This window comes from Electrophorus electricus, chromosome 5 (assembly GCF_013358815.1).
Source record: "Electrophorus electricus isolate fEleEle1 chromosome 5, fEleEle1.pri, whole genome shotgun sequence".
Lineage (NCBI taxonomy): Eukaryota > Metazoa > Chordata > Actinopteri > Gymnotiformes > Gymnotidae > Electrophorus > Electrophorus electricus.
The window spans coordinates 6,343,043-6,364,902 of record NC_049539.1 but is presented as its reverse complement, the minus strand read 5'-3'; positions in this window follow the sequence as shown (position 1 = coordinate 6,364,902).

Sequence of the window (21,860 nt, the reverse complement as noted above, 5' to 3'; positions counted from 1 at the left end):
GTACATATTCTTGTGATAGACATACAGCACACCACATGCCCATTGATGAATAAAATATTAAATGGGCAGGAGAAAAAATGGCCTCTGAAACAGTTCAATTTGGACCCAATAAGGCCTGTTGCGCTGTGATTCAGAGGGAACTCAATCTTCTGGGACGCTCAAACTAATCCTGCGAACTGATCTGATTAGAATTCATATCCACCTGTTGTCTGTTTCAATGGCAGAAGATGAGTCATTTTAGAAAGCATTTAAGGAGAGACGCATGCACGAAAAAATTCTGATATTTAATCTAGGGTGGCCATACATCCTCTTTTTAGAAGTTAAAAATGTATTTGGCCAGGATTTGTCTTTTCTTTCATGTCGACATTTGCTTTCTACGGTCTCCACACACATCATTGCTGTTCTTGAATTGCTTTGACCATTCTTTATAGGTCCCGCCTTCTCGCTTGCCACAATTGGTCGAGCATGTACACGCCCGAAACGCAGCCATTGGTCAGACTGCTTCTCAGCATATGCGTAACCAGTTCACAGAAGCGTATGGCCAGTGAGGATGCGTGAAGCTCTTTTGCATGGCACCTTAACAAGGCCTAAAAATGTGCAAATATAGAGCTGATACTAATGCTCTGAAGGTTGGGCTTGCTTATGTGTGTATGTACGTATTCATTAATTAATTATTTTTTAAATCGATGTAAATTTTTGTCCATGTAATGCATGTGACAATTTGACATAAATCAGTCTCCTTACGCTTACACCCCACCACCTACTGTCGGATTAAATGATTTTTAGACAAGTCTAATAAAACAGAAATTAAAATCACGTGTGACAGTTTTGATGTGAGTGACAATTTTGAGGCCAGAGATTGAATGGAAGTCTGTATTAGACGAGATTCCCACATGGGGATTAAACATCTGCCTTGTTAAAATGGTATGTTTGTGTCTAAAACAGACTGATCTTCAAGAAAGTAACTCAAAACCTCTGAATAATGTCTAGTGAAGTTGTGGATTTTTATAGTAACTGATTTTCAGTTATTCCATGACAATGACTATATATATATATATATATATATATATATATATATATATATATATATATATATATATATATATATATATATATATATATGTTTGTTTTGTTTTGTTGTTGTTGTTTATTTAAAATGACATTTGAATCAAAATGAGATGTCATTAATATCTACTATTACAGTTATTAGGTGCAGTGTTATGTTTCCTGTAGGTATCCCCACAATGTCCAGTGTGATGGTCTTTTTAGAGCATGATCCCAGTATAAAAACTGCCAACACCTATCCTGCTATGACCCAACATTACAGGTGAAACCAGCCCTTGTAACTCTGCCTCTTCCATCCAACAGTTATACCTTCAAAACTGACATCTGGCAACTGACAGAGGGAAAATAATCTTGAAATGTCATACAATGCTTGAGTCTTCTGATATTGGGGGAAAGGCCCTGTTCTGGAGTATCCCTTTAATGTTTCCCAATCTCATATTAAGTTGAAGGTTCCTTAATAAGGCATTCGGACGCCCTCATACCAAGCTAAAATGCTCTTTCTGTTGTCCTTTTCCTGCTGAATGTCTAGGGAAGCAGATGCTATCTCTGCTGTATTACTCTACTTAGAGCTCATATCCTCCATCATGTTATTTCCTCTGATCTACTAGACTTGCTGCTCTGACTTTTCTCTTTCCTCTTCTCTCTCTCTCCCTGTCTCTCCCTCTTTCACATGCACTTTCTCTCTCTCTCTCTCTCTCTCTCTCTCTCTCTCTCTCTCTCTCTCTCTCTCTCTCTCTCTGCTATTTGAGGCCTGTACTCACTTGAACAAGGAAGCTTGGTGATGTTTATATACTAGCTTTCTCCGAGATGAACTCTGCTGACCTGATTTATATTTTATGTCTTTATGATTAAAAGAAGAGACGACAGCACATCCCAGACATCACTGAGGCAAGGTTTCTGCCTTCAGACCTGAACTGTCTGAAACCACACATTCACGTATAAGATGCTTTTACAGTTGCACAGTTATGCAATGTTTTAATAACACTAAGGCTCTTGATGCACACACATAAAATGAAAACTTGTTTTAAAAAATGTTGTTTCACTGTAGCCTCCTGAATATAATGCTACTGTATTCTGGCCTGATGCATTACTATCTGAGAACTCATTTGAGAAGTTTAAATACAGATTATTTTCTGTTATGCATTACACGGATTCCTGTTTGGGACTGATACAGAGCCTCATGTTTCAAATGTGCATCGAAACGTCTGCAGCTGTTCAGACGTGTTTTAAGTTTTTTTTTCTAGAGCAACCAGGAGAGGGAACCAGACCTCTGTCTGAATGTGTCTAGCTCTGGAAGCTGCCAGTGCGTTTGTGCGTGCAGTCTGTAATTAATTAACTTCACCTTGATTAACCACTGATTGCAGGAGAGGAATTTCTGAAAAAGTTTGTAAATACTATATATATTAAATCCCACCTTGAAGGAATGACTTACATGATCTGATACAGTTTAATTTAAAATAGTTCTATGTAGGAAAGTACAAGAAAGCAAATTATAGACTATCATTTAATTAAGTTAAGATTGGCTTTGAGCAATATTGTTACCTTGCTTGCTTTGTACCTCATATTAGATTTTTAATCTAAAAAGGTTTTATATATATATATATATATATATATATATATATATATATATATATATATATATATATATATGTGTGTGTGTGTGTGTGTGTGTGTGTGTGTGTGTGTGTGTGTGTGTATTTCTCCATTCTGACCTTGTTTCTTGAATAAATGTTTCTAATTGTACTTAAAAAAAAGGAAAGTATTCAACTCTCATAAGCCATTCGATGCAATACACATTCTGCACTACTACTACTACTGCATTCCCTCATTTTAAGCTCCATATGCTTCTGTGAAGCATGTTTGAGGAGCTCACTCCACACAAATGTGCATTCCGAAACTGCACTCGAGGGGGCACAGCACATTGAGCAGGGCAGCGGTGTGACATGTTCCACTTCCTAAGGCCTCGCTGGGTGCTCCTCTCTTTGTAAAAAGCCCTGAAAGAGAATGTGTGGTCAGGGAGGAGGAAAGAAAGTAAAATGATGGAGCTTGTTGGTTGTGCAAATCACGCATGTAATGTTTTATGGTGTGCCAAAAAGAATTCAACACCTGTGATTCACATGAGCTGTAATTGCATATGAATCACAGGATTTAGAGGAGGTGTTTTTCTTGGCATGGGCAGGTAGGGGCAAGGAGACCAAGGGAAAGGAAAAGGAAGAGAAGGAGAGGAAGAAAGCAAAACAGAGAGGGATGAGTCGGGAGGGGTTCATGCATTATATTTGAAAATCACACAGTGCAGCAGGTTGCCAAACGGCGGTTTCAATTGGGCTGGTAATTACTCCATTTGTTTGTCTTGCCAGGCTTTGGTAAAACGTTTCATGAACTGCAAAACAGGAGGAGTCATCCCTTTCCTTCTAGATCCTTCACACATATGAGCTTTAATTAAACATGGCTGTCACTGAGCCACAAATCAGCACCTGCACAGAAGGTCGTTGTCATCAGGCCGCTTATTTGACTCCCAATATTATCTTTGCTTCATAGTTTCTGGGTTTCTACTGCCTCGGAGAAATTTCTTTTCATAATTACTATCGCACCAAAGAAGGCCATATTAAAAGTGGTGTACGTAACTCTTTGGTCAGCTGAGTTGCTTGGGAATGAAACTCAGACTGAACTGATCGTGGTGAGTTAAGTACTAGCAAGGGCTGACGAAAGGAAGTTGGCCTAATTTGGGAGACCTTAACTTCTGAGCATCTGTGCTGGCATGCGTGCCAGAGAAGATCCAAATTCCAAGAGCCTTCTCTTAAGTCTGATGCTTTTATCACTAAAGCTACCTTAGAGTAGCAGCCATTGTGCCTTTTTCATGGTTTAGTTAGGTGAGGTAATTGCTGGTAATGCAATAGCAGGTAATGGCTTACCTTACCTCAAGCACTTTAAAAGAGTGTAAAGTATGTGCATTTATATTCTCTCTCTCTCTCTCTCTCTCTCTCTCTCTCTGCCTACAGCGTGGAGTTAGTGTACAATTACATATAGTTTAATATATCTGCCGAGCAACCTTAAACAAGCATCCTCAGTCCGTGAGGTGATTTGTCTTCCCTAGCCATTACTCCATTGTACATCTTGATAGCCATGGATTGCTTGCAGCCATGTTTAAGCATTAAATAGTGTATTATTATTTCACATAAATCAAGCAGGCTGTGGGGGGAGGGGGGTTCATAAATTTTACATTTCACAGAGACAGTATTTTAAAGTCTTCCACACAGTAGGATATCAGTATAGAGAGCCATCTACTTATTCACACACTCACACACACACACACACACACACACACACACACACACACACACACACACGCAAATACAGGAACAAATAATCAAAGAAATACTACGGCCTGTAAATTCCTAACCACTTCTAAAAAAATTAAATCTTATAAAGTACACCACTACCAGTATAGATCCTGGTCTCACCACAGCATATAGTGAACGTGCTCCAACTCCATTCGCCAGACGGAGTCCTAAATAATTGAAAACCATTATCGCTGACAACACTTTCAACTACCTGGAGTTCTTCGAAAGATTTTATGGGTTTCAGACACATTTGTATTCAGATATTAATAATGCATTAACATTTCTCAAGTCCTCTTGTGTTCAATCCCTGATAGTTTTGCCAGAACCCCCGTTTCACCCTTCCTCAGGAAATTACTTCTTTCAAGAAACCAGGTGCCGGCCTAAAACTGGAATTAACTTTTAGCTTGTTTGGACAAAAGTGTTTAACACTTTGTTTTAAATTAATATAGTGACAAGAATAATTTCCATGTAAAAAAGAGACTTATTTAAATAGTTAAATACATTTAAATACATTTTATTATTCATAAAGACTGTTGCTATTGTTTCAAAGCAACAAGTACATTGATATCTGAATTGTAGGCATGTTGTGTGACATTACATCTTACAGCAAAATCACCAATCATAATTTCTGGAATGCTTTTTTACATAATAATTATGGCTAATTTGAGTTACCTCAGTTTGTACAAAATAGGACAGAAAAATTTTTCTGGATCATAAGAAAATAGACAGCATCTTATTGAATCCATAACGTGCTATATCGTGGTGTGTGTGTGTGTGTGTGTGTCAGTCATAAGACCAGTCTGTCTTCTTTTTGCCCTCCTTAAGGGCTCCAGGCATGATCCCCAACAGGTACAGGCAGCTGTTTCTTTCCTTCTTTTTTAAACACTCACCTTGTCTGTGGCCTGCGTTCAGTGACATGTCACGATTCCCTTCATCCCCACTCGCTCTGGACAAGGTCGTCTGCTAAATGTTGTATTTGTAAATGCACAGAGACAGATACACATGAGGGACAGATACATGTGGTGTTAAACTGAACCAACAGACTAGCAGTCCTATACCCTCACCTCTGACCTGAGTACATCCACCTCACTGCATGATGGATACGCACATGCCACCACTTTCTCACCCTGTGTGTTCTCTATGTCCGCCGATGTGCTGACGTTAGGAAGACATGAGATGGACTCTACCGACAGATCACAAGACCTCTGTGGAACCTCTTGATGTCACCAGAACCTCAGCTCAGAATGAAGGCCAAGGCAAATAAAAAATTACCATTCTTTGAACTGCAGCTCTTCTTTGTGCACTTTCATAGCATAACTTCATAACTGGATGGTCCAGCTGCCAAACTAACAGATCTTTCTTTCAGTAGATTGGAACTGGAATATCCATCCATATCGTGGTATGAATCTCTAACCAGAGTCTGTCAGCAGAAGGAGGGACTTCTTTGACAGGCTCAGGTGAAACAGTTCTTTGAAGCTGCTGTTGTGAGATCGTTGAGCTGCATCATTGGAATCCAATACTCCGAGACTCGTATGATTAATAGTTCGAGAGGTACCACTTCTAACGCAAGTTAAGATAGATGAGCTATTGAATGTCGGTAATAGCTCTTTATGCACACACACACACACACACACACACACACACACACACACACACACACACACAAATGCGCTAAAAAGTCTAATGTCTCACTGATACAAAGTTGTTAAACCATGTCCTGGAAAAGGTTATTCTCAAGTGTTCTTACAAAAAACACTAAACAAAAATACAACTGGTACGCGCACATGCCATCAAAACCACAATTTTAACAGATTCACGTAAGGCTGCGTGTTTGGTTTTTCCTTCCTCTTCTATACCTCTCTCCCTTTACCCCATGGTTAAACGCTCTTTGGCTTGCATGATCTCATTTCAGGCTGATTTTCTTACTCCAGGACTGCTTATCAAATGGTTCCAATTTCAAATTCTTTCTCCTCAAAGAGAGACAACATTACAAATTGAGCGAAGCAATGTGTGGGTGAGTGCTGCTTCTCAGTACTGTCCGGGGCTGAGAGACACGAGCTTTGCGGGGACTCAACCAAGCGTGTAGCACAGTAAAAGTGTGCAGCACAGTAAAGGCATATAGCACAGTAAAAGCGTGTAGCACAGTAAAAGCGTGTAGCACAGTAAAGACGTGTAGCACAGTAAAAGCGTATAGCACAGTAAAGGCATATAGCACAGTAAAGGCGTGTAGCACAGTAAAGGCGTGTAGCACAGTAAAAGCGTATAGCACAGTAAAGGCATATAGCACAGTAAAGGCGTGTAGCACAGTAAAGGCGTGTAGCACAGTAAAAGCGTATAGCACAGTAAAGGCGTGTAACACAGTAAAGGAATATAGCACAGTAAAGGCGTGTAGCACAGTAAAGGCGTGTAGCACAGTAAAGGAATATAGCACAGTAAAGGCGTGTAGCACAGTAAAGGCGTGTAGCACAGTAAAAGCGTATAGCACAGTAAAGGCGTGTAGCACAGTAAAGGAATATAGCACAGTAAAGGCGTGTAGCACAGTAAAGGCGTATCTTCGTCGTACGCGTCTCGGAGGAGCCAGGATCCGTCTCTGCACAGCTCAAGTTCTGTGCGTACACATGGGAACTTTTACAAGCGCTGCACATCCATGTTAGCATTTCGAACGAATTATACTGTAATAACGTTGAGGTATGATGTTATTTCCAGCATAAACAAAACAATATGCACTTTTTATAGCAGCTTGTTTTAAGACAGACATTCGATTTGAATTTAACTATTTGCATTGATTGAAGAGAATCAGACGCTGAAATTTATTAATAGCATGTGTGATGTAATGACCATGTTCTGTCCCCTAAAGCATCTAATTTTCCAAGTTTTCTTAATACATTCAGTGAAGTTTCCCTTATGAACTGTGATGGCAGATATGTATTCACTTAATAAGATCATGTAAGGTATATCTGTAGGCGTTTTAAGTCATATGTGATCCATTTAACAACAAAAAGCATGTCTTTTTGCTCTAAATATTCAGGAATATAAATTCTAAAATATAAAATCTTTTCAGCTGTATCTTATTCCATTGTACACGGTCGGATGTGTAATAGTGAGAGAATATTATTGCTGTGCTCTCATGAGGACTAGTAATGCTCTATTTTCACCGAATACAGAGTAAACTAATGCAAATGAGCTTTCCACATTTGACAAAAACCAGTGTATCTCCAACAAAATGCTGACAACTTTCAGATTTCTTTAATTACCCCAATATAGTAAATTCAGATTAATAATTTTGATGCAGGTTTTTATGTGTTGATGAAAGTTCCAATGTCATGTCGTCATACGCACCCAGTAGACAGCAGTCCTTAGAACAGCAGTAGTTAAGCTGGAGTAAAGCTACAGGATCAGGGCGTGGAGAAAAACCATCTGTTAGTCTTGCAGTAATCTGAGGAAACCTCTGGAAACCTCTGAAGTTTCCAAAAACCCAAAACGCAGAAGAAAATCCCAGATGTTTCCAGAATAATCCACAGTTCTTAAACCCTGCTTGAAATAAGAAGTTGGGAATTTAAAAAATCTGAATTGGAGCTGTCTGAATTTATGCTTTTTCAGTGTATTTGCAATAACCGCTGATATTGTGGCTGAAAAGCTGCTTTGCCCTGTACTATTGTAACTGAGGATTATATAATGAGAGGATTCTCTTTATTATTCACATTCTTCAACCCTGCAATTGTCTCGGTGTAGCATGACTTCAGAAACATTGTTTGCATTTTTATTTTTTGTTGGCTTATTGCATGGCTAGGTGTAAATAGTGTGTGAGAATAATAGTATGAATCCCAAATTGTTTTAAAACAATACCAAAAAATTTACATGAATCTACCTAATGAATCTATCTCAGTCCAAGAAATACCTCAACCTCAATCAAATACCTCAGACTCTTAATACTGCTCCCAAACACCCCCTGTATCATGGTTGAACAGAACTTGCTTTGATTAATACTGATCATACTGATAGAACTAAACAGTTTACAGCGCAGCACTTCCTAAAAGACAGCATTACACAGCTATACAGGTCTTATGAAAGAATGTATACATGCAATACACACAAGTTAACATGTAACTGAGTAATTGTGAGTGAACTGGAGGTGTAAGAGTTGATGGCTCAGCAGTTGAGGGGCTGCCTAAGTGATGGTCAAATGTTGGTCTGAATCGAGTTTCCCAAGAGTTTCATCCTAATGTTGTGGCCTAACTGCCACTATGAACCCTCTCTCTCAAGATCATCTCCACTTTACGACACTTTCGGGAGATGGTGTGCTGACTGGCCCCAGGTAGCTGATTGATGGGCGTCTTCTGGCTCAGGGTCCCTGTTTGGCTCCCTTTGTAATTGAAAAATAGCAGCCTCTGTTGTCTGGGGAATTGTTCTCTATGAAACAGCTTCAAAACAGGAAAGCCAATGGTGGGAATAGACCCTAAGCATAATTAATTTTGGGACTGTTATTATTGGGGGAGGAAGAATTCTAATCAGTTGCAGATTCCTTCCTGTTTGCTTAGCGTGACCATAGCCAATTACAACTGAACTCTATGTTACAGTTTCACTTCCTCTTTTTCAAGAGCAAGTGGACAATGAGAAAGACTGACAGAGATACACACACATATATCCACGGGGACAGAGAGAAAGACAGATGGAGAGACACACTCGTACACAGGGACAGACAGAAAGTCAAGGAGACACAAGCTCTTACTGCACAAAAATAACTTCCTAGTGCATGTTGAATAATAGATATGTGTGTGTGATAACCTCCTGATTGAAAAATAGTAGAGACTACATCACACAGAATATGCATGGGAGTGCATATATTAGCTGCCAAACTTAAATAAAGTCATTTTGACAGGGTCACAGATGGGACTTTCTTAACAGAACATCATCAACCACAAGGTTTCATCAAATTATGTCTACACCAATTATCCTAATAAATTGTCAGTCATTGCAATGAGGGACTATTATAATAATCATGACTGTATTGTGTAACAAATTGTTGTGTAATGTAAGGAATGCAGCTCTAAAGGAGGGCGATCTTGCTTTGATTTATTAATGACATTAAAGAACTTAATTAAAGCATCAAGTCTTGCTTGTTTTCTACAAGCAGACAAACATTTCAGTTTTCACAGTCAAACTGTCCATAATTGTGCACTGCTACAACATATTTTACGGGAAAAAAAAAAAAAAAGAAATAATATAATGATTTTTATAAGCAGAGGCAAACAGGTATGTGTATATATATATATATATATATATATATATATATATATATATATATATATATATATGAATAGAAAAAACAAAAAAGGCACTGAGAGGTATTAATACATTTACATAGCTGTTTTTTTTTCGCAGATATTCCCAGTCATGGAGGACAGCGATAAACCAACCATTTCCATCATCTAAAGCCCAGACCTTGCTACTGCTAGCGCAGGGAGACCTTTATTCACTTCATAGCCTCTAGTGAAGGCTGATCTCAAAGCACGTCAGGACTAACAAACATGACTATTTATTCCGGTTAAGTAATGCCTCATCCACCATATTCCACAGAGAGGCTGCAGTATAAAACACTCATAAGGTGAAAAATGGTGTCGTTGGCAGTGAACATGGGGACCCAACTCACTAAACTAATACAAGCAGAGCAGAATCATCCCCCTCTGTCCCACGTTGGATCATCTTCCAAACAAACAGTATTCCTGGAAGAACTGATTCGGTTAGATGGTACATTGATCACCTACATCGCCTGCAGAAAGGAGATGGCTTTACAAGCAATAAAATGAGGGACAATTATATTATTCTACTGAAATAAGACAAAGTGCAGACACAGAGTGCCAATAGTGTGACAGGGCTATACCACAGGCCAGTTCTCGTCTGTTTGTGTGTGCATATGTGTGTGTGTGTGTGTGTGTTCGTGTGTGTGCTTGTGTGCGTTTGTTTTCTTCTCAAGTAGCATGATAATCCAGTGAAGTTTCTCAACTGTTTCCTTCTGCAATCAGAGAGTGGAGGCTCAGTGCAGATTGTGTTCATTTGTAAAAGCAGCCAGCCAAAATTGCAGCCCAGGGCTGATAAGCCATAAAGATGCTGATCAGAAGTGGAGCTAAGCACACTACACTGGGGGGCAGAAAGCGTCACAGGCAGATCTGCAAGACCAATGACTCTGTGTACCTGATTCAAGCCGGCGCCCCTGCCTGGAATTTACAAACACACAGCAGAGTGAGAAAACACCAATGACAAATCAAGTAGTGTTCTTTCACTTGTCCTCATCCACCTCCATCCCCATTTTATTGCAAAATTACCACAAATTTACAACTAAACAAATTCACGATTTGAATGTATTGTTGACGCTTTACAGTAAGTTAATTCCCTCCATGAGCATGTTTGGGTATGCTTTATAAGTCTGCATGCACTTTTGGATCCTTTGGGGCAAATGCCACATATATACATCCCACATACCTAAATAAATCTTGCTTAAAAGTTGATTAAATTAAAATTAAAATGATCAAATATTCCACAGAGTGTGATCACATAATACACTATTTAATTAAATTGCTTTTATGGTCCTGAAAGACATTTAAAACAAATTTTTACAAGAAAAATATTTAACCTTTTCATTTCTTTTCTTTTCTTTTCTTTTCTTTTCTTTTCTTTTCTTGTCTTGTTTCAAAAATATTAAACGCCTTGAAAATTGTGCAAACTTTGACCGTGTGTGTCATCAGAGGGAGTGGAAAATGCAGAGAAGACATAAATGGGAAGCTTGAAGCCTGCTCTGTGATTGACAGCTCTACCCCTGTCTCTGCAGCCTGAGGCTGATTGACAACATGGTTCATCTCACATTTAGAGAGCGAGCTAATGCAGCAAATTCCTAGCAGACGGCTCTCGGCCCCGCTGAGACCGCCCGCGCCCTGGTGGACTTCCAGATCCCAAAATAAATATGTTTTTTCCATCTGTGAGTCTGATAGAAACCAAATATAATTAAATGTGACTATATAATTAAGCCTGTTTAGAAAGCACTCATTTACAATAAATTAATACATAGACTAATTACACGTGGGGATAATTCATCTGTTGTGGTAAACGGTTCATATTTGTGTAGGTGTCTGAATATGAGGCCGGGAAGAAATTGAATCACATCCCTGGAACAACTGATCTCTTGCCAAGCTTAATAATTCATTTATGGTGCAATGCTGTCACACCACTGTCTTCCTTTGTTTTTGCCTGCTCCTTATGTAAGTAGTGACTAAATGTGTGGTTGTGGTCTTGTGGCTTCCATTTTGTTGAGTCTGGCAATGCAAAAAATATCTGTGACCAGGAGAGGCCTAGAAAATGTCCTAAGCTAGAAGCGTATCCACTTAGCCCTTAATTAGGTTAATTAGTGTGTGAGCACATTTTTATACAGGCAATCCAGTATATGGCAGAAGTGTAGCATGTAGAATTTTCATTAATTATTTTGGTGCTGAAACACACTTAATCAGGGTTAACTGTAGGTTTACATTAGCGGCTTAGCCTAGCACACCTAAGTTTGCCGGAGGCAGCCGTTTTTGTAACATGAGCCCTGGGCCCAACGATGCCCACCTGCGCAGCCTTACACGCTGCCGCTAGGGGGAACAAGGAAAGAAAGAAAAGAAAATATATTAGAAGATAGAAATAAAACATCAACTTTTAAGCAAAACGATATAAAACAATATCACCCTCACATATCACTTCCAAAGGTCTTTCTGGGAAGGGACCACACCTACTCTCTGGCACAAATGTCTTCAGATTTACTTTATTATATACATATACGTGTGCAGGCTTAAAAGAAGTCCTACATGTCCTTCGTGTGGAAATTTCCGTAAGCTTGTCTATTATGACAATTGTAAATTAGATTTTCATGACCTCTGTGAAAATTACATTGTAAGTATAAATATAACCACCACCCCCCCCCAGTATTTCTATCTGTCTCTGTTATCTTTCTCTATCTCTCCCTGCGTTGGACATGGACAGTTTGAAGTGGACTTGTTCAGTTTTTCATGCGTTAAATTCAGGGCTGAGCAATAACACCCATCATTCCTCTGCCATAATGTGTTTTATGTTAAATAATAAAATGTATGAAAGACAGACTAAGTGATTAATTTTCGTTAGCTAATATGATAACGTCTAGCTCCCCATTTTACTGTCAGTCTCATAAATGAGATTGGTCACAGTAAAGTTCTTGTGATTTTACCTTGAGGCAAGGAAATTTGTATTATTTTATGCAAAGACAAAAATTGTTTTGTATAACTCTAAACTATTATACTGTCTATTGACCTTTTATAATCAACTGTAAGTTAGAAAAGACGATAGGGTGGTTTGGTAGGTTTAAAGTCTTTTCTATAGGTGTCAGTCAAATAGTACAGGTGAACTAAGGTGAGGTATAGGATGAGAGTTTTTGAACTCAATAAGCAAGCAAGTCTTTGAACTCAATAAGCAAGCATAAATCAAGCATTCTTTGTGTGATGTCTCTGAACCGATGGGGGATGCATATGAGATGTTTTCTTTGTGTGTGTGTGTGTGTGTGTGTGTGTGTGTGTGTGCGTCTTTATTGTGTGTGTTGCGCATGTGTATGTACGTCTTCTTGTCTGTGTGTGTGCAAATGTGTGTGTTTGCTAGTTAGAGTTTGTGCATATGAGGGTGTATGTGTCTGTGAGTGTGTGCAAATGAGCATAAGCTGTGTGTTTTTGCTGCATATGCAAGTGTATGTGTGAGAGTATGTGTGTGTGTGCATGCACATGTGTTTGCATATTCTTGTGAGTGCGTGTGTGCCAGCACATGTGTGTGCATGGACTTGTATGTGCTTGCACGTACATATGATTGTGTGTTAAAATGCCTCAAGCTGGCTTGACTGGGTAATCTTGTATGGGATTGACAGTTATCAGCTCTCCCTCCCATTCTCCTTTGCCCTTATTTGACAGCAAAAACTGACTCATTACAGTGCAGTGGGAACAGTCCCTCCCAGACAGCCTCAGTGACTCAACTGACAGCAGCCTGATCAGTCAAATGTGCATTTCCACATGACAGTACTTAGCAGTAAGCAGGACAATAATGTCATGAACCCTCATACATCTCACGAATGGGTGAGGCATGGTTCTCGTAGAAAATAATAACTGTGTGATTTCTTGTTAGTATCCGAAGCAGCTGTCATTTGCCACATTTCAGCGCAGTCCTGAAGAGACTCAGGCCCTTAATCTTCATGCTGGGATGATGGTGCTAATGGTAAAACACACATGACACAAACGTCGACTTTTTCCCATTTAAGCCAAATGCGTGGCTGCTCCGGGGAGGTGTGGGGGGGGGGGTGGCTTGCTGAACGCCGGCCAATAGTTGCAGAAGTGAAAGGCGGGAGCCGATATATCATGGCCTCGCAGGTGCCGTCAGCCTGCCACTTACGCACAACAAATGACTGTACACAAACCTAAGCTCACCCAGCCTATGCAGATAACGCAGTCGTTCATTTCCACATGTGCATGCTAAACCTGCATGATAAACACCATGCCTGCGAGCACTTTCACCTGCTTTTCATCACGCCACCACAGTCTCCTCTCTCTCTCCCTCCCTCTCCCTCTCTCGGTTCCATTCTCTCCTATTGCAATGCAGATTGAGGCAGGTCCAGCTACCAATCTCTGTCAGACAGCCTACCATGGTCTCGTAATTAACATGAACAAGTGCTGGTATTTCTCTTATCTTGCCCTGGGATACAGCAGTATGACTTGGCCACTTTAGCTACCAGGGTCTTGTTAGTTGCAAAACAGGTGTGACCAATCAACCAATTTGTCACTTTACAGTATATCAACCAAAACTGTCATAGAACAATCGTCCCTGTCACAAGCTGAAGAACTGATGCCTATAAAAGACTGGGTTAGTGAGTCCAGATCCAGGAGAGAACATTAAACCCATTCTTGTTTTTACCCTTCCTCATAAAGACAGACGGTGGTCTTCTGTAGTCATAAACTCCCCGTCTCATCTCTTCCTTCGCTCCCTAAGCCAGGTCTGGCTCTCTGTCAGAAAGAAAGTGAGTGAGAGAAATAGAGAGAAAGGGAGCGAGAGATAGAAAGAGGGAGAGCGCATAGATATAGTGTGTTATAAAGCACATCGTTAATAGCTAGTTCTCTGGCCTCTGCTGTGTGCTTTAAATCATTAGGAGAGATTTGTGTGGATGACAGTGGAGGGTCAATGCTAAGGACCTGCTGGCTGTGTTTAGCAGCCCCTCAGGAGTCATTACAGCTTCTGAGTTACTACTGAAGGACAGAGCTACATCTCCACATGGTCAACCATGTGGGTGAGCTTCTCTCTGTTTACTTCTTCTCCGTAACCAGTCAGATATGTGGTCAACTGCCAAAAAGCTCACCACCAAAACCCGAGAGGGATCGAGTAGGGATGTCTCCACAGAGAGTGCTTCAGAGACTTGCTGTAGCACAGCTGTACCTCCAGAAGGTGGCCGCATCATGTGTCCACCCACGAAAGAGTGTAATTGGCAGGGTGCACGTGAGAGGGAAAGAGATCCAGGAGCAGTGGGCAGGCATAGCACGACAGGGTGAGAACACAGGATGCAGGGGACACAGAGGCCTGACACCCAGAGGAAGACTTTCTCCGAGAAGACACACTATCTGTCACTCTCCGTTCCTCTCTTCCCGCTTTCCCTCTGCCTCTCTCTCGCTTGCCTGCTCTCTCTGTGTCTCCCTGGTTAAATCACATCTCCAGGAATTCACACACCTCTTCTCACATTCCTAAAGTGAGAAAGTCACCCCAGCAGAACATCACCCCCCCCCCCACCTCTCTCTACTCCAGCCCTTTCGGAAGGCTGCCTCTCAAGGCTGCTGAGCCCTGCTGAGCCCAGAGACATCACTACCAGGGGAGGCACTGTCAGGCCTCCTCAGCCATGGGAACCCCTGCGTGAAAAGGAAGTGAAAGACACATCAAGATGCTTAAGCAAAAGTATCATTGTTGATGCAGGTTTTGCATAATGACAGTGTTCTGACTCATATATGTCATATGTACATACAGGTCTGCATGTCTTGTATGTTCTCGGCTGACATATTCTGGGCTATATGCCACTGCTCTTGTTCCTGACTGTGGTGAAACTCACGAAAATCCAGATTAAAGCAGTCAAAGAGTGTGAGGGTGAAACCAGGAAAGCATGAATATATAACTCCAAAATTTGAGCTCAAGTTATTAATAAATTGAATTATGGTTATTGATATATTTACTGTTTTTACACTTATAGATGCCGGTTTTGTTGACACCAAAATGGTATGGTGTTTTCTGTTTCTCAAGTTATTGTGGGATTGAGGGAGAGGGTTGAGGGTCCTGGGGTCTGGGAGAGCAGCATGTGAGTGGGGCAGCCATCCCACTTCAGGGGCCGTCGCCTCAGTGTGACTGCAAGACCAGGACCGTAGCCTCTGTACAACTGCAGGACCCCACCATTCTGCTATGGAGACCTCGACTGAGAAGCCACATCACACAACTATAGAGAAAATGGCAGAAGGAGAGAGAGAGAGTTAAAAATTTAGGGAGAAAAAAAAAAGAGGAGAGGGGGAGAGAGAGTTGGAGAGAGTGAGTGGGAGAAACATGGAGAGATAGAGAGAGAGAGAGCAAGAGAGAGAGAGAGAAAGGGGTAGGACAGAAAGAAAAAAGTGAGAGGTCCTCGGAGCCTTCCCCCGTCATTTTTAAATCATGTGTACAAGCTGTTTCCAATAAACTGTTAAATTTGATAAAGAGGCCGGTATTATATTACAAAGCCCAGAAGGCTCTTGGACTTCTGCTATCATGAATACATTTTGCTCTGATAATAATGTTGCGACTTCAGTTGTCTGCTAACGGAGAGCCTACACTTGCTGGAAATCATGTCAGTGGTTGACACCTGTATAAATGGACAGATGATGAGATTATAATATATTTATGCTTGGTGTATTGGAGCTGAAGGAGGAGTGGAAGTGAGAAGGGGAGGGGTGCTTTCCACGAGGCGTGTGAATACGAAGATCACTCCGAATGCTGTTCTGTTCAGCTCGCTCTACTGAACTACAACCTGCAGCTCACCAAACGTCACTCAAGCAAGATGGATCCTCATAAGATGAGGTAGGATCGAGGAACAGATGGAAGCATTTATGGGTGTTTTCTCTCTTTCTGTGCATGTGCGTGTGTGTGAGAGAGAGAGACAGAGAGAATGAGAGAGAGAGAGAGAGAGATAGAAAGATAGAGAGAGAGAGACAAAGAGCATTAGTTTAACATGTGCAAATGTGTGTTCAGTTAGTACTCTGTTTTGCTTTTATCTGGGAAACTTTATAATTTGTATAACATTTAAAAACTAAATACAGGAATAAAGAATAAAGAATGGAATAAAAAAGTAACTATACACAAGAGCATAAATATGAAACAATTAAACATGATAGAAAAAATAAATATATTAAGGAATCTCAACTCTGGCTTCACTGAAGAATTTACTATTATAACCCACACAGTATAATCAACGTATAATCAATCCTCTATGGAACCCCAACAATAGTATAATAGGCATCTGAGATTCTGATTAAAGCAAACAATTGAAACACTTACCTTTTTAAATTACAACTCCTGTGTTGGAATGAACAAATGCTCTGGTGTGTGGTGTTTGGTTCGGGCCCACCAGTGGGGAGTCTGGTGAGGTGCTTTCCTCTGCTGCTGTGATGTATGCCCACTGATTTGAGGGCTTCAGCGCTGTACGGATTTGAATGCACGACAGAGAGGAATGACTCTGCCTCGGGGGAAATTTCCAGCACACAGTGCAGCGAACCTGTCCGAATAACAGATCACACCTCAACCTGGTCACTTACACACATGCGAATGCCTTGATGCACACGCACACACACACACACACACAGACACGCACATGCTGAGCCACCCACATGCCAACACATGTAAACAGCGTACACTGACACACACTTTGTGCTGTAGGTAGTAAAAAAACTGTAGTCAGAGTGAAATCCAAGGTGAAGTACACAGGTCAGCAGATTGAAAGAAATTGTACTTAACAAACCAAAACCACTCAGACAAGATTGGCATAATGTTCTTCAAATGGGGTCATTTTTCATGCCTGCATGTTAAGTAGACATGTCACATGGCATGGACAGCCTTGATTCCAATAATGGTGAACGCGCAGGCATATTTATATTTGTAATATCTCTCAGCCAGGTTCACATAAAGCCTGATGTCTCGCTAAAGGAGTGTGAGCTCTAGTTATCGCTCTGACCGCACAGCCTCTGAGTCCCCTGGATCTCAGCCCTTATCAGCCCTGATAGCCCTTATCAGCCGCTTCTTTGGCAGTTAAATGTCAACTTTCTTAGCAATCAGTTACAGCAGCATCCATCCAAAACGATTGTAGGTTAATGTCGATATCACCATTGTGTGACAACCTCAGTGACCTTTTCTTTAAAGGAAGACGGAGCGACGGCTGCATGGGGGAGAAAACGTCAGATGCCATAAACCAGTTTAAAATCCACACGGCACCTGGGAAAAATGCCAACTCACTCGTCACGCTTCAGGACCTGATGGGGATGGTGCTATAGTGGGGTTTTCTGAGGTTCTCCTGCACTTCAGTGCTCCCTGACCCCATGTGGAGGGAGAAACGTGCCTTATCCAGCATGTAATGCAACGTCACAGTCTTTCTGAAGGAGCTCAGGGTCAAGAGCCCCGCCGGTCACCTTTTTCCCACAGAAAACCATCTCATCCAGCCAGTCTGCTAGAAGCCCAGATGGTCTCTTTGAAGACCCTGCAATTGCAAACAATCTAACTTTTGGGCCAAATGCACACCTTTCTCCATAACAAATTATAATAATTCAAGTAACCAAACCAGCAAGACCAGATGGATTATGTCCGTGTATTGTCAATATATAGCTGTTCTGATAGAAATGTTTCATTTGATGCATACCTGCATTTCAGAGGAGGTTATGGCAGGTCATGAATGTCACAGGGAGCTATTTTACACACACCTCACTGCTCAGACACATACTTGACTCATAAATTCCCTTTTTTCTTAGTTAGCCAACATGTCTCACACACACATGGGGTTTCCCTCATAAGACAAATGAAGGAAACGCACTTGAAATAAAGGGACTCAAAAGTACAGGAGCAATATTTGATTATGCTCTGACAATCTGATATTATAACAGAGCTAGTGTTGTAGACCTTTATTGAAGTGGTTCAAGTGGTTATTTTGTGGCAAGATTACACACGGCTTGCCGTATTTAACAGTGTGTACAGGGGTTGTGCATCAGGATGCTTTCATCGAAAATGCAAAATGCTAAAAAGGTTCAACATGTATGTACTATATACTGGACACATCCCAGAAGTCAAATATGCAGCTAAATAAAACCAACCAAGCATACACACACATTCCCACACACAAGCCGGCAGGACTCCTGCAGCTCCTAACAGAGGCAGCCTCTATGGCATGTTTTCATGCAACTAGACAAAACAAGCCCACTTCCTCCTCTATATTAGCTAGAAAAAGCTCAGTCCGGATGTTTCCTATTAGGGCCAGCATCAGACCTCTTCAGATTATTAATGGTACGATTATTGAGTTGTGCACAGACCCTTTTGGGACATGTCTGTTTGTGTGTTTATGTGTGTGTGTGTGTGTGTGTGTGTGTGTGTGTGTGTGTGTGTGTGTGTGTGTGTGTGTGTGTGTGTGTGTGTGTGTGTGTGTTTATGTGTGTGTGTGTGTGTGTGTGTATGTATGTGTGTGTGTGTGTGTGTGTGTGTGTGTGAGAGGGAGAGCTAGAGAGAGAGAGATGGTATATGTGCATGCGTGTTGCTTTGCACATGTGCGAGTGTGGCTGGGAATGTGGGCTTGGATCCTCCTGCACTTTTAATTGGAGGCCCTCTTCCACAGTCCTGTCCTAAGTTCCATCCCCCAAGGTGGAGGGAATTACCATGTCTGCTCCTATATTTAGCTCATTTAAGGTTGTGGTCTGAAAGCTAAAGTCAAAAGATGCCATTCTTTATTAATGTCTAAGGCTATGAAATAGGTCGAGTTTCCTGCATTCACCCCAGAGGAATTCACCTTTTCAAATATAACAAATGCCTCAATTAAAGTCGCTTTCAAACACCGTACTTATTTTTCTGTAACAATCGCTCTCTCTAGGTCTCTCTGCCGCTCTCTCTCTCTCTCTTTCTGTTTCTCTTTCTCTCTCTTCCTATCTCTGCAGTTTAGAGAAATGACACAGGAGAATGAAGGGAGAAAGAGAGAGATGGTGGTCCATGTTAGACCGTGGCTGAGAGTGGCAGAGAAACAGGAGGAAGAGACAAAGGGATTGCACATGTGTGGAACCAGAGAGCAGCAGTACCAGCAGATGGCAGGGTAAGAGCAGTAATCAGCGATAACAGACAGTCCACAAAGATCCAGGGGATCCCTCACTCCAACGTCTCCTTACTGTTACCACTTCTGAGCCGTGGTCCACAACACAGGCCGAACAGGAAGCCATGTGAGTATGCCATGTGTTTGTGTGCACCGTGGTTCAGAGAGGCCTCTTCCTGCCGATCTCAGCTCAGACATTTACCCTCAGCAACTGTAATGAAAGCATAAAATCCGGCATTTTGGAAGTCAAAGATCTAACGGTTTTGTTTTCTGCAAGGGGCTTCGGATAGATGTAGTGAAGGCACTCGGGTTGCAAGTCAGCCAACCTGCATGCAAGTCTACTTGTTGGATTTAGGTCAATTCAACATAGTTGTCTTACATATGTAAAATGTGACATATGCCGTATTCACTACAGTCAGCCCTGTCAGTGGCTGTTGCTGACACAGACTGCTGAGTTGGGTCCTACTGTGCTTGGCCACTCTGAGGACTTCCCCTCCCATCCACTGATGCACTACTGATAAATCTGCCTCAGAGCAATAAAGCAAATTGAATGACTGGTTCCTCGTTACCGCTACAGTTTGAGTGGCAATGCGAATTAGGCTTGTCCTACACAGACTCCCATTTGCAGAACGGAACCCAACAAAATGCCACTTAAGAAGATCCATGAACAACAAACGGCTAAACGCAGAAAACATGTTGCCTAGCTGACTCACTAAGGGGCAGGAAAATGATCAGCATCTGAAGTTATACTGAAAGCCTTTCCCCCACGGCTGCATCTGCTTACCTCTGCTCGTCTCGACTGTTTCCAATTAGCCTTAAGGGAGGAAAGAAGATTTGAAGGAAAACACAAACTTTTTCCGTTCCCTAACTCTTTAGCGGTTGACAGTCGCATAAACATATAGGGTGGGTGTCCGGCCAAGCGTACGCGTGAGACCAGAGGGCACGCATGTGCTTGTTCACAGACCCTACATACTTTGACAGCCATGTTTTTGTGAGTATACTCCGCACTTCTGAAATTCTACCACACTTCAGCAGTTTACCCTGCTCTCTGTTCTCGGTGAGGCATTCAAGTGCTCGCTCTCGTGCGCAGGAGCTATTTGTACAGAATGCTCACTTGGCACGTCCCAGATAAAGCAAATATTTTAATATAGCGTCAGTTTTTATAAGTGAAATGTCTGTCAGATTACACAAATAGTGACATTCATGTCAGGATCTTCAGAAACTGATTGGGAATTAGTCGCTACTTCTAGCAAGTTCTGACAGAGGCAGCGTGTCTTCCTTTGAGCTATAGCCCTCCAAATCCCTGGTTATTATTTACTTATAATATAAATAATATAAGTAATAAGAGAGGCTTTCTTCAACTGGAGTGATGTAACACAAATCTACCACTCAATAAGCTGATGGCTGCTAAGGCTTCTCTTTCCTTTCTCTAAATAGCAGCTGATAGTGTCAGATGATGATTACCAGAATGTGATGTAATGGTGTATATATGATTATTTGTTGTGTGGTCCCACTTATAATGACTGATGTTTGTTGAAATGTACAGAAATTGGATGTTGTGATCCCCTGTGAGAGCTCTTGCATCCACACAGCAAAAAGAAAATAAATCTTTTTGACTGCAATAAAAATGCATTAGGTTTCTGCTATGTATTATGTGCCGGCTACATTTTCGATTGCATTGCCAGCCCTCTGTGATATGGTCCCTGTAAAATGTGGACAGATGTAACTTTGTTAGGCTGCCATTTCTGTATGTGTTTTGGGTGTTATGTCTTTTATTTGAGTCGAGACTGAGAAAGGTCAAAAGGTTTTAAAATTCTGTAGCAGTTGCACAATGCAGAGTGATAGTGTTTACACAGACATCAGTGGGATAAAATTAGTTTGTTTCAATTTAATCAATTTTTATTAACTTACAAATGTTTTATAACTTAATGCAAGAACTTTTACCTACATTTTTTTTGTTTGTTTTATAAATAACATTTTGCATGAATAAATATGTATGGTACTTAGAATCCAAATTTATACAGTCTTATACATTTTTAATAATGCTCTCCAATCCATAAATATGAACAGGGCATGTTTAA